The sequence below is a fragment of the Engystomops pustulosus genome, chromosome 8 (assembly GCF_040894005.1).
Source record: "Engystomops pustulosus chromosome 8, aEngPut4.maternal, whole genome shotgun sequence".
Taxonomy (NCBI): domain Eukaryota; kingdom Metazoa; phylum Chordata; class Amphibia; order Anura; family Leptodactylidae; genus Engystomops; species Engystomops pustulosus.
This window is the reverse complement of record NC_092418.1, coordinates 49745005-49754547: the sequence shown is the minus strand read 5'-3', so window position 1 is coordinate 49754547 and position 9543 is coordinate 49745005.

Below are 9543 nucleotides of genomic sequence, written 5' to 3'. Positions count from 1 at the left end.
AAAGCGTCCGTCATGAGACTAGCCGCCTGCTTGACTTCAGGGAGGGATTCCAGTATAGCTTCTCGAGAGGTACCAGAAACTAGATGTTGTTCTAACTGGTCTAACCATATTCTCAGCCCTCTCGCTGTTTAAGTCGCAGCAATGCTTGGATGCAACATTGCTGTAGAATTCTCTCAAGCTTTCTTCAATAGGTCATCCGCTTTCCTATCAAAAAGGATCCTTTAACATTCCCTCATCTTCAAATGGTAAGGAAACTTTTATAAAAAATTTCACAATGGGTGCATCTACTTTTGGGACTGAATCCCAAAACTTGGAATCTTCTTCTGCAAATGGGTATTTGCATTTGAAATTCTTGGAAACGTCTCTTCTTTCAGGTTCCTTCTATTCTTTTTTAATGATAGATTCAACATTCTTATGCACTGGAACATTCTTATGTACTTATGTACCTAGTCCCTGGAACATCTGGTCCTGAATGGAGTGAGGCTCCGTAACTTCCTCCAAAGCCAAGGTAGCTCTTAAGGTCTTAAGTAGCAAATCCTTTTTACTGTCAAACAGCAAGGTTTTCCTGAATTTCCGATTCATCCGAATTCTCTGCTTCTCCTCCTTCCAATATGGGAAGTTGTACTTCAAGTTGCATCCTGGAAGTGTAAGAAATAGCTGGTGGAACGGATTGCTGCAGAGGAATATGATACTTTTTTGAGAATAGGGCTAGTAATTAAAAGTTAGGCTAGTAATTAATGATGGAGATTCCTCCAACATCACTTTCTCTGTACATTTTTTACAGAATAACTTTTTATATGAAGACGATAAAGTTTTTCCAAATGAAACAGGATTTTCAAGACTTGGCTTCACTTTTCCCAGGGTTCTAAAATTTCAATTAAAAACACACTAAGAATTTTAAACCAAAAACATGAATGATACAAGAACCTCAATAGGAGGGACTGACCGGACCAAGGGGTACTTCAGGATCTGCAGACATGGAGATGCCAAAGGGGTTTAAAGGAGTAGACATGATCAGACTGACACAGCAACAACCCTGCGATGCATGACAGTCTGAATGGAGTCGAAATTTTCAGCAAAACCGCCACACCTAAGCTCCACCCACACACCAGAGCCTCCAACCACACACCGCGTGACCCCAACAGCCAAATTACATCTCTCCCCAGCAACATCTGAAGGCTGCCTTACCCCACAAGCATACTTCTGGCACGTAGAGCGCCTTTTGATCCTGTACCTGTGGCTCACTTGCAGCCGTGGAGAAATGGCAACAGCCAGCAACAGCTTTTCGTTACCTTACTACAAAGCGTTTGAAAAGCAGCTTGAGCCCCATTGGACAAAATTTTTTTAATGCAGTTGCTTCTGGCTCCTCTCTCCCAAGTGAAGCATTGCATACTACGATCACTGTCATAGCCAAACCAGGGGAAGACGGGACTTTGTGCTACAGCTATTGACCAATTTAATTACTAAACCAGGACCTTAAGCGGTTTTCGAAGGTTGTAGTGACAAGACTAGCACCCTTGTTAAAGCAGACCATTCACTCAGACCAGGCCAGATTTATACTGGGGAGAGAGGCCAGAGACAACACTACTAAAGCAATAAATCTGATACACAAGGCTCACTTAGAGACAGTTCCTCTCATGCTTCTTTCCACAGACACTGAGAAAGCATTTGAGAGTCAATTGGTCATTCATGTCTGAAGTACTTAACCACTTGGGTCTGCATGTCTTTGTACTCCTCCCCTTCGGCATCGATCTGCATTAACGGCATTCTGTCAGATAGCTTCTGCATCTAAAATGGTACACGACAGGGGTGCCCACTCTACTCTAACATTTGCAACAACCAAGACGTATTGGGCATCACGGTTAGAGGTTCCACACACAAAATAGCAGCCTCTGCTGATGATCTGCTTTTTTCCCCATCTCAAGACAAGTCTCCTTTTCCCAAATGTCATGTAGGAAATACGGCATTTTTCGTTACCATCTAACTTTCAAATTAATTCAAATTTTAAATTGGTTGTGGAAAGCATCAAATATCTAGGAATTAAACTACCAGCAGACTTCTCTATCATACAATCCAGTGGATGGCTGGAAGAATGGACAACACACAGACTAGTGAGTTAGGATTTCTAGATTTGAATTTCCCACCCACGGCTCTGATCCCGCGGGGCGCTTTAGGGCTTCGCTACTTCCAGTATCTGCAGGAAGTGGCGAAGGAACAGTGATATTCACTAGGCGGCTGTGCCTCCTGTATAGTTCTCATGTGGGCAGGGGAAGCGCAGCCTAGAGATCCACCCACATCCCTCCCAGGCTTAGTCTCCGGCATCATGAGCCTCCGTCCTGGCTCTTACTCAAGGTAACCCAGGCTTCCAGCCGGAAGGGGACACGGACGACCCCGGGTAATCCCTTGCTCTGATGAGCACCAGTAGCAAGTTTCAGGAACCTCCCAGAAGTTCCTGCTGGGTCTCCTACCAGGAGAGACAGGAAACCACACTGAGGCAGAGGAGGCATGGAAATTTTAAGTCTGCGTTTACTGTCCCGGGGGGCGGTCACGGTGAGGAGGAAAAACATATTTTATAGCTTACTATAAAAGCACCCATGAACCAACTAGAAACGACCAAATTCTATTGTGCCAAACTGGCTAATGCCATTCTCCTTTTGTGCTGAAAAACCAGTAATTACTCACCGGTAATTGTGTTTTCTTGAACCACGACAGCACCTAACCAGAGAGAGGGATCCGGCCCCAGGGACAGGAAAACCAGATCTTTTTAAATGTGGCCCATCCTTCCTCCTTCAGTGGATTACAGAGACTGTATGGGACTCAATGCTTGGTTATTTCCTACCATCAGACACATCCATACATATGTGAATCTTACACCAAGGTTATGCCAAGCACCCTGTGTCATATACACTCACTGAACCAAAGAGAAGTGAGGAAGTAAAAAATAAAAAAGGTGGGAATACCCTGGGTGCTGTCATGGTTCAAGGAAACACCAGGTGGCAGCCTGGCAGATCTGGCCTACTGACGCCTCTCTAAATTCTGCCCAGGAGGAGGACACTGCTCTGGTAGAGTGTGCTCTTAGCCCTTCTGGTATAGGTAGCTTGGCTGCCTTATAAGCTGAACTAATGGCTAGCTTGATCCATCTAGCAATAGTACTAGCTGAGGCTTTTTCCCCTTATTCTTTCCACCAAAAAGAAGAAACAGGTTATCTGATTTTCTCCATTCTTCAGCCCTAGCTAAATAAACCTTGATAGCCCTCCTGACATCTAATTTGCTAAATTCCTTCTCCTTATCCATAGAAGGATTACAACAAAAAGAAGGAAGCCTTATTTCCTGGGGCCTGTGAAATTTTGAAGCCACCTTAGGCAAAAAGGTCGGGTCGGTCGTAAGAACAACCCTATCCTCAAAAAACTTTGTAAAGGGTGCTCTACAAGATAGTGCTGAGAGTCCTACCCTACGGGCCGAGGTAATTGCCACTAAGACGACTACCTTCAATGTTAACCCTTTTGGGGGACAAAATTCTAATGGTTCAAAAGGTTCCTTAAGCAAATAATTCAGGACCAAAATAAGGTCCCAAGGAGGAACTGTAGAATGTTTAAAGAAGTCGTCCGAGTCGCAGCTTTGATAAATCTGGCTATCCAAGGGTAAGAAGCTAAGTTAGAGTCAAACAGGGTGCTAAGGGCAGACACCTGTACTTTTAGGGTAGCTGGATTCAACCTTTTATCTAACCCCGCCTGTAAAAAATCTAGAATTCTGGCTATGTTCGGACGGTCTAGATTTATCTGTTCTGGACTACAGAAGTCTGAAAAGACCCTCCAAATCTTAAAATAAATTCTAGAGGTAACTACTTTTCTGCTTCCCTTAGAGTTGTAATTACCTTATTAGATGGGCCCTTTTTCCTCAGGATACACCTCTCAAATTCCAAGCTGTCAGATGAAGATTTGCTATCTGTGGGTGGAACACTGGACCCTGGTAGAGAAGATCCTGCCTCTCTGGGAGGATCCAAGGATCTGACACAGTTCCCTCAGTATTTTGAACCATGTCCTCCTGGGTCAAAAGGGTGCTATCAGAATAACTCTGGCCCGATCTTCTTATATCTTCTTCAGGACTTTCGGAAGGATAGACAGGGGAGGAAAGGCATAAGAAAGGTTGAAACTCCATGTTATTGAAAAAGCATCCGGGGTCACTGGATGATCCTTTGGGTTCAGGGAGCAGAAACGATCGACCCGCTTGTTCTTCCTGGTGGCAAATAGGTCTATCTCTGGCCGCCCCCACAATCTTGATATCATGCGGAAGACATCCTGGTGGAGGGACCACTCCCCTTGCCTCAGGCGATGACGGCTCAGAAAATCTGCTCCTAGGTTTTCTTTTCCCTTTATGTGTACTGCCGAGAGTGATCTTAAGTTGATCTCTGCTAACCTGAAGATCTGATTCGCCACATCAATCAGAATTCTGCTTCTGGTTCCTCCCTGGCAATTTATGTTGAATCAGTTTTATTGAACAATATAAAAACACAAAACACAGTACAATAAAAACTTATAAAAATAAGCTTCTTTCTTAACAAATTATATGAGGTATGTATCAGTCCAAGTCAGGCATCTCAATCAGCGAAAGCCCCGTGGGAATGGAGTGGCCTCTTGGATAGGGAGAAATGGGAGCAGGAACAGATCCCAGAGGGGCCACTATTGTATGGTAACATAACTCCCCCCTCGCTCTTCTCAGCGAGGTTTATCACTACTCGTGTTGGGGCACAATATAATGCTAAAGGCCAACAATACAATACACAAGACGGTAGACAGGATCACGTGGAGGATATCACACGGGAAGGAGGGGCCAGTATGGGATCACCACAAGGGTTAGGACGGGGGATGGAGATGTGGTCATAGGATTTCCCATCCTCCAAGGCAGGGCAACTCGTAGCACCAGAGGGGGGCAAGAGGGACCATCAGGTGGCCTGGGCTTCAAAGAGAACCTTAAAGTCCTGCGATTCTCTAAAGCTCATCCAAGGAGACCACACATGCAGGAATCTCTCATGGGCCTCCGGGGTAATTATAGCCAGCTCCTCCATGCGAAAGAGGTGAGACATTTCCAGAGCCCAATCGGCCATTGAGGGCATGCAGTGGATCGCCAGTGGCGTGGTATGACCGCCCTGGCTGCAATTAGGCAAAAGCGCAGAATGTCTTTCTTTTGAGCTTCAATTTGGCCGGGAAGTACTGGAAGAAGCACTACATCTGGGCAGGCGTTTACCTGTTTGCCCGAGATTTGTCGATACATATCAAACACCTGATTCCAGAAAGGTTTAAGGATCTCGCAACTCCACCACACGTGCAACATCACCTCTGCTAGATCCACAGCGCCAACAGGTATCCGAGACTAAGGGGAAGGCTAAGTGCAACATTTTCGGCACCTGGTACCATCATGACACTATCTTGTAACCTTTTTCCTGCGCTGCACAGGCAGAAGACATCTTGTGTGTGAAAAGGGAGGATTTATTACAATCTTCCTGCGTCAGGGGGGCCCCGAGCTCGCGTTCCCAGCTTCGCGCGAACCAAGAGCTACCTGTGCGACCCTGGTGCAGGTTGAAGTCCCCATGTGGTGGCAGAGGAGAGCCCTGCAAAAGGTCGTACATTCGAGGGTCTTCAAGAACCTCCCAGCCCAAGAATGACAGCTTAGCCATTCCTGGCGGGAAACCTGGGTTGCGAAATATCAGAGTGAGAGGGCTAAGTTCGCGGGACAGGGACTTCTTTGCAACCAAAGACCTCCAAAGGTGCAGAGCATCCCCAAGAAGGATCGCCTGGGGCGCTGGGGCAGGAAAGGTTCCTGTTGGAACCCACGGCAGTAGTTTGAGAAGAGCTGAGGAGCAAGTCTGCTCCAACGCCAACCACTGTTTGGATACCGAATTGTATGTCCAGTCTAGGAGTCTGAGGAGTATAGAAGCCTGGTGGTATAATCGAAGATCAGGAAGGTCCGCCGTCCCCATCATCTTTGGTCTGATCAAGGTCTTCCAGGCTATCCTAGGACGCTTGGAACCCCATATAAATCTTAGCATGGCAGATCTTAGGGTGCGGAAATAACCCGGGGCGGGGGGTGGTAAGGGGTGCAGGAGGACCGGCACGCCCTGGAAGATATATAAGAAGCGAGGGAGCACGTCCATTTTCAAGACATTTATCCTACCGAACCAGGAGAGTCGCTTGCGATCATATGCTTGGAGATCCCTTCAGTGTACGCTCCAGTAAAGGTGTGTAATTGAGAGCGTAAAGTTTTGACAGATCGGTCGGGATCACTACTCCCAGCCACTGAAAAGGAAAGTTATCCTTGATATGCTGAACCTCGGAAGTGGGTAGAGATATATTAAAGGGGTTATGCCACGAAACAATTGACTGCAAAAAGCTGTCAAAGAGGTTAAAATATTTCAAAAATCTATTTGTAATGGTTACCTGGAAGTAAAGATACCTTTCTATTTGTTATTATGATGCTTGTTCAGCCTCTATTCTGCTCCACACAGAAGCAGATGTGGGAGGGGCCTAGCCAGGCACATGCACAGCACTGACAGCAGCAGTTATTCCACACCTTAGTGCTACAGAGCGCTCAGCCTTCAGAGTCTCCTTCCACCTGCTGTGCTAAAATAGTCCCTGCATTACTGATCCAATAGAAGTCCAATTGAAATGTGTCATACGCCCCATGTTAAAAGTGCACCAAAAAAAAGTTGGTGCAGTCTGTCAAACCAGTGCAGTGGGCACCAGATTCATGAAGAACGTGTGCCAGAAATCCAGAATCTGGCGCCCCCTGCACACTACACAGGTCACTGCACATAGTACACATGTACTATGTATTCTCACAGCATCATGGTCGGTCAGGCTGACATGCATGGATGCACAGATAAATAGGTGACAGCTTCTCACATGTTGCTGATCTTTAGCTACTTCCCTGCTAGTCAGGGACAGGGGCCCCTTTGCAGGAGAGCGGGGTAGCATGGAGGGACAGTGCATGGTGTAGAGTACAGGGGGAGGACTGCAGGACAGCATGGAGGGACAGTGCATGGTGTAGAGTACAGGAGGAGGACTGCAGGACAGCATGGAGGGACAGTGCATGGTGTAGAGTACAGGGGGAGGACTGCAGGACAGCATGGAGGGACAGTGAATGGTGGAGAGTACAGAAGGAGGACTGCAGTACAGCATGGAGGGACAGTGAATGGTGGAGAGTACAGGAGGAGGACTGCAGGACAGCATGGAGGGACAGTGAATGGTGGAGAGTACAGAAGGAGGACTGCAGGACAGCATGGAGGGACAGTGAATGGTGGAGAGTACAGGAGATGCATCAGGAGAGGTCAGAGCTCAGCCTGTTACTTGTGTTATCTCTGCAGCCTCCTGTGTGACCTGACTAATGGTGGAGGGAGGAGAGGGCTGTCATATTGCTATGATCCATGTTATGAGGACTCCTCTGGGCAGCAGATAGTCATGTATGTCTGCAGTTACCTTGTATCTGCTGCTGGAAGCAACTGTGGAGCAGTGGAAATCACCTCATTCACTGGTGTAGACGGCTGAGCTCTCTGCCCCCATGTCTCACTTCCTATTGGCTGCAGTGTGTCAGCTGATCTCTCAGTGTAGAGTGATCTGTAGTGCAGAGCAGCTGGTGGAATGTTTGTGCGCAGACTCGGCCAGATCAGCTGTTGCTCAGGACGGGACACAGCTACCACTAGAGGGCGCCAGCAACCAGGACAAAAGGAGTTATCTCAGTAAGCCTGCAGATTTTGTAATAAGTGTAAATGGTGAAAGTACTTGTCACAATGCATTGGACCCAATTACAGCCATTTGCTATGGTGACACAACCCCTTTAAGGGCGTCAGTTTTAGTAAAATTGATTTTAAAGTCACTGACCGCACTATATCTCCTAAATTCCTGGATAAGGGAGGGAAAGGAAATCCCTAAGGAGTCCCTAAGGAGATTGTCATTCAATCTCCACCTCCAAGGGCGAAGGCAGAGACGCTGTAGGGACAGGGTCAGAAAAATGGGAGTGTGGTCAGAAAATAGAATGTTCCCGATCGAAGCCGTGGGTTCCCACTTGAGAGCATTGTGGTTCAAAAGGCAAAAGTCGATGCTACTATAGGATCCATGTGCCGGGGAAAAATAGGGATAATCCCGATCGTGGGGGTGTAAAATCCTCCAGACGTCTACCAGCTATAGAGAATGGAGAACCTTCCTAAGACTACGGATATGGTTAAGCGATACACTGCTCCGTCCCCCCGATGTGTCAATTGATGGATCTAAAGGGAAATTAAAGTCGCCCCCCACTATAAGATGTCCTTCCATAAAGTCAGAGAGAAGACCCAACATTTCCCTGCAAGCAGGAATTGGGCCATTATTAGGAAGGTACCAGATGGCGAGGGTGAGCACCTGCCCGAAGGCCCTTACCTTTGCAAAGATATACCTGCCTTCCTCGTTTATACGGGTAGAAAGGATGTCGATTGGTAGTGATTTGTGGAAGGCGATCGACACATCCTTCGACTAGGCCTCAGGGTTGGCGCTGTGGATCCATTGTGTATAATAACGGTCCCGTATGTTCGGCACATTGGTGGATCTGAAATGAGTCTCCTGTAAGAAAAGGATGTTAATTCTCCGTTTATGCATATCGTACAAAATTTGTGTCCTCTTCTGCGGGACATTCAATCCCCTAGCCTTGAGGAACGCCAGACGTAGAGTATCCATTATGGCTCTAGTGGCCTCTGAGCTCCCTGCTGATCCAGCCAATAGACAACAGGCTAGGCCTGCCCAGTCAGGTACAACAATGTAAGGGTTAGGTAAACGGTAAAATGGGGATGACAGAACACAAGGACTAGATGGAACAAGACAATACCAGTATAAGTACGGACAAACCAAAGGAAAAGTGACAATCACACAAACAGAAAACAGTGGGGAGTCAACAATTACTATACCACGGGCAGACCACGGATTCCCCGGTGGGTAGAGTAATAACTACAGATAACTCCCCCTCCCCCCACCCAGCACCCATAAATGTCACAGTAAGATTATAACTAAACATATGACCTAATCCAGTATTTAGAGAAAGGAACCAAGAAATAATGCAACATAATGCAATTAAACAGAGTAAAACAGCAATATGACTTCAATTTGGCAATGAACCCCGGGAGCCCTATCGATGACGTGGACCACTGGCTTCTTTCGTTGACCTTCCCGGTTTGCCCTCCCGGGGTTGCGTTGCAGGTCTATCCCCAAAAAGGCAGCCACCCCAGCATAAAGACAAACCGGGTGGGGGGGACCCCACCTCGTGGATTCAGGAGGCTGTGGGCTATTCCTGGGGCGGCAATCCCAGGTCGCGGCCCACCCGAGCTCCTCCCCTGCCCGGGCCTCGCCAAGCGAGTCTGGGGGGCCTACCCGGAGGGCGAGCAGCCCCTTGTTGTGGAGGCACCGGAAGGCTCGGCCAATCTAAGATAGCAGGGGCTGGAATGTTAAGAGCAGCGGTGACGGCCGGAGCCTCTCCCGGATGCCTAATGACAAATCAGCGCTCAGCCTACCATATCTGGAGGCG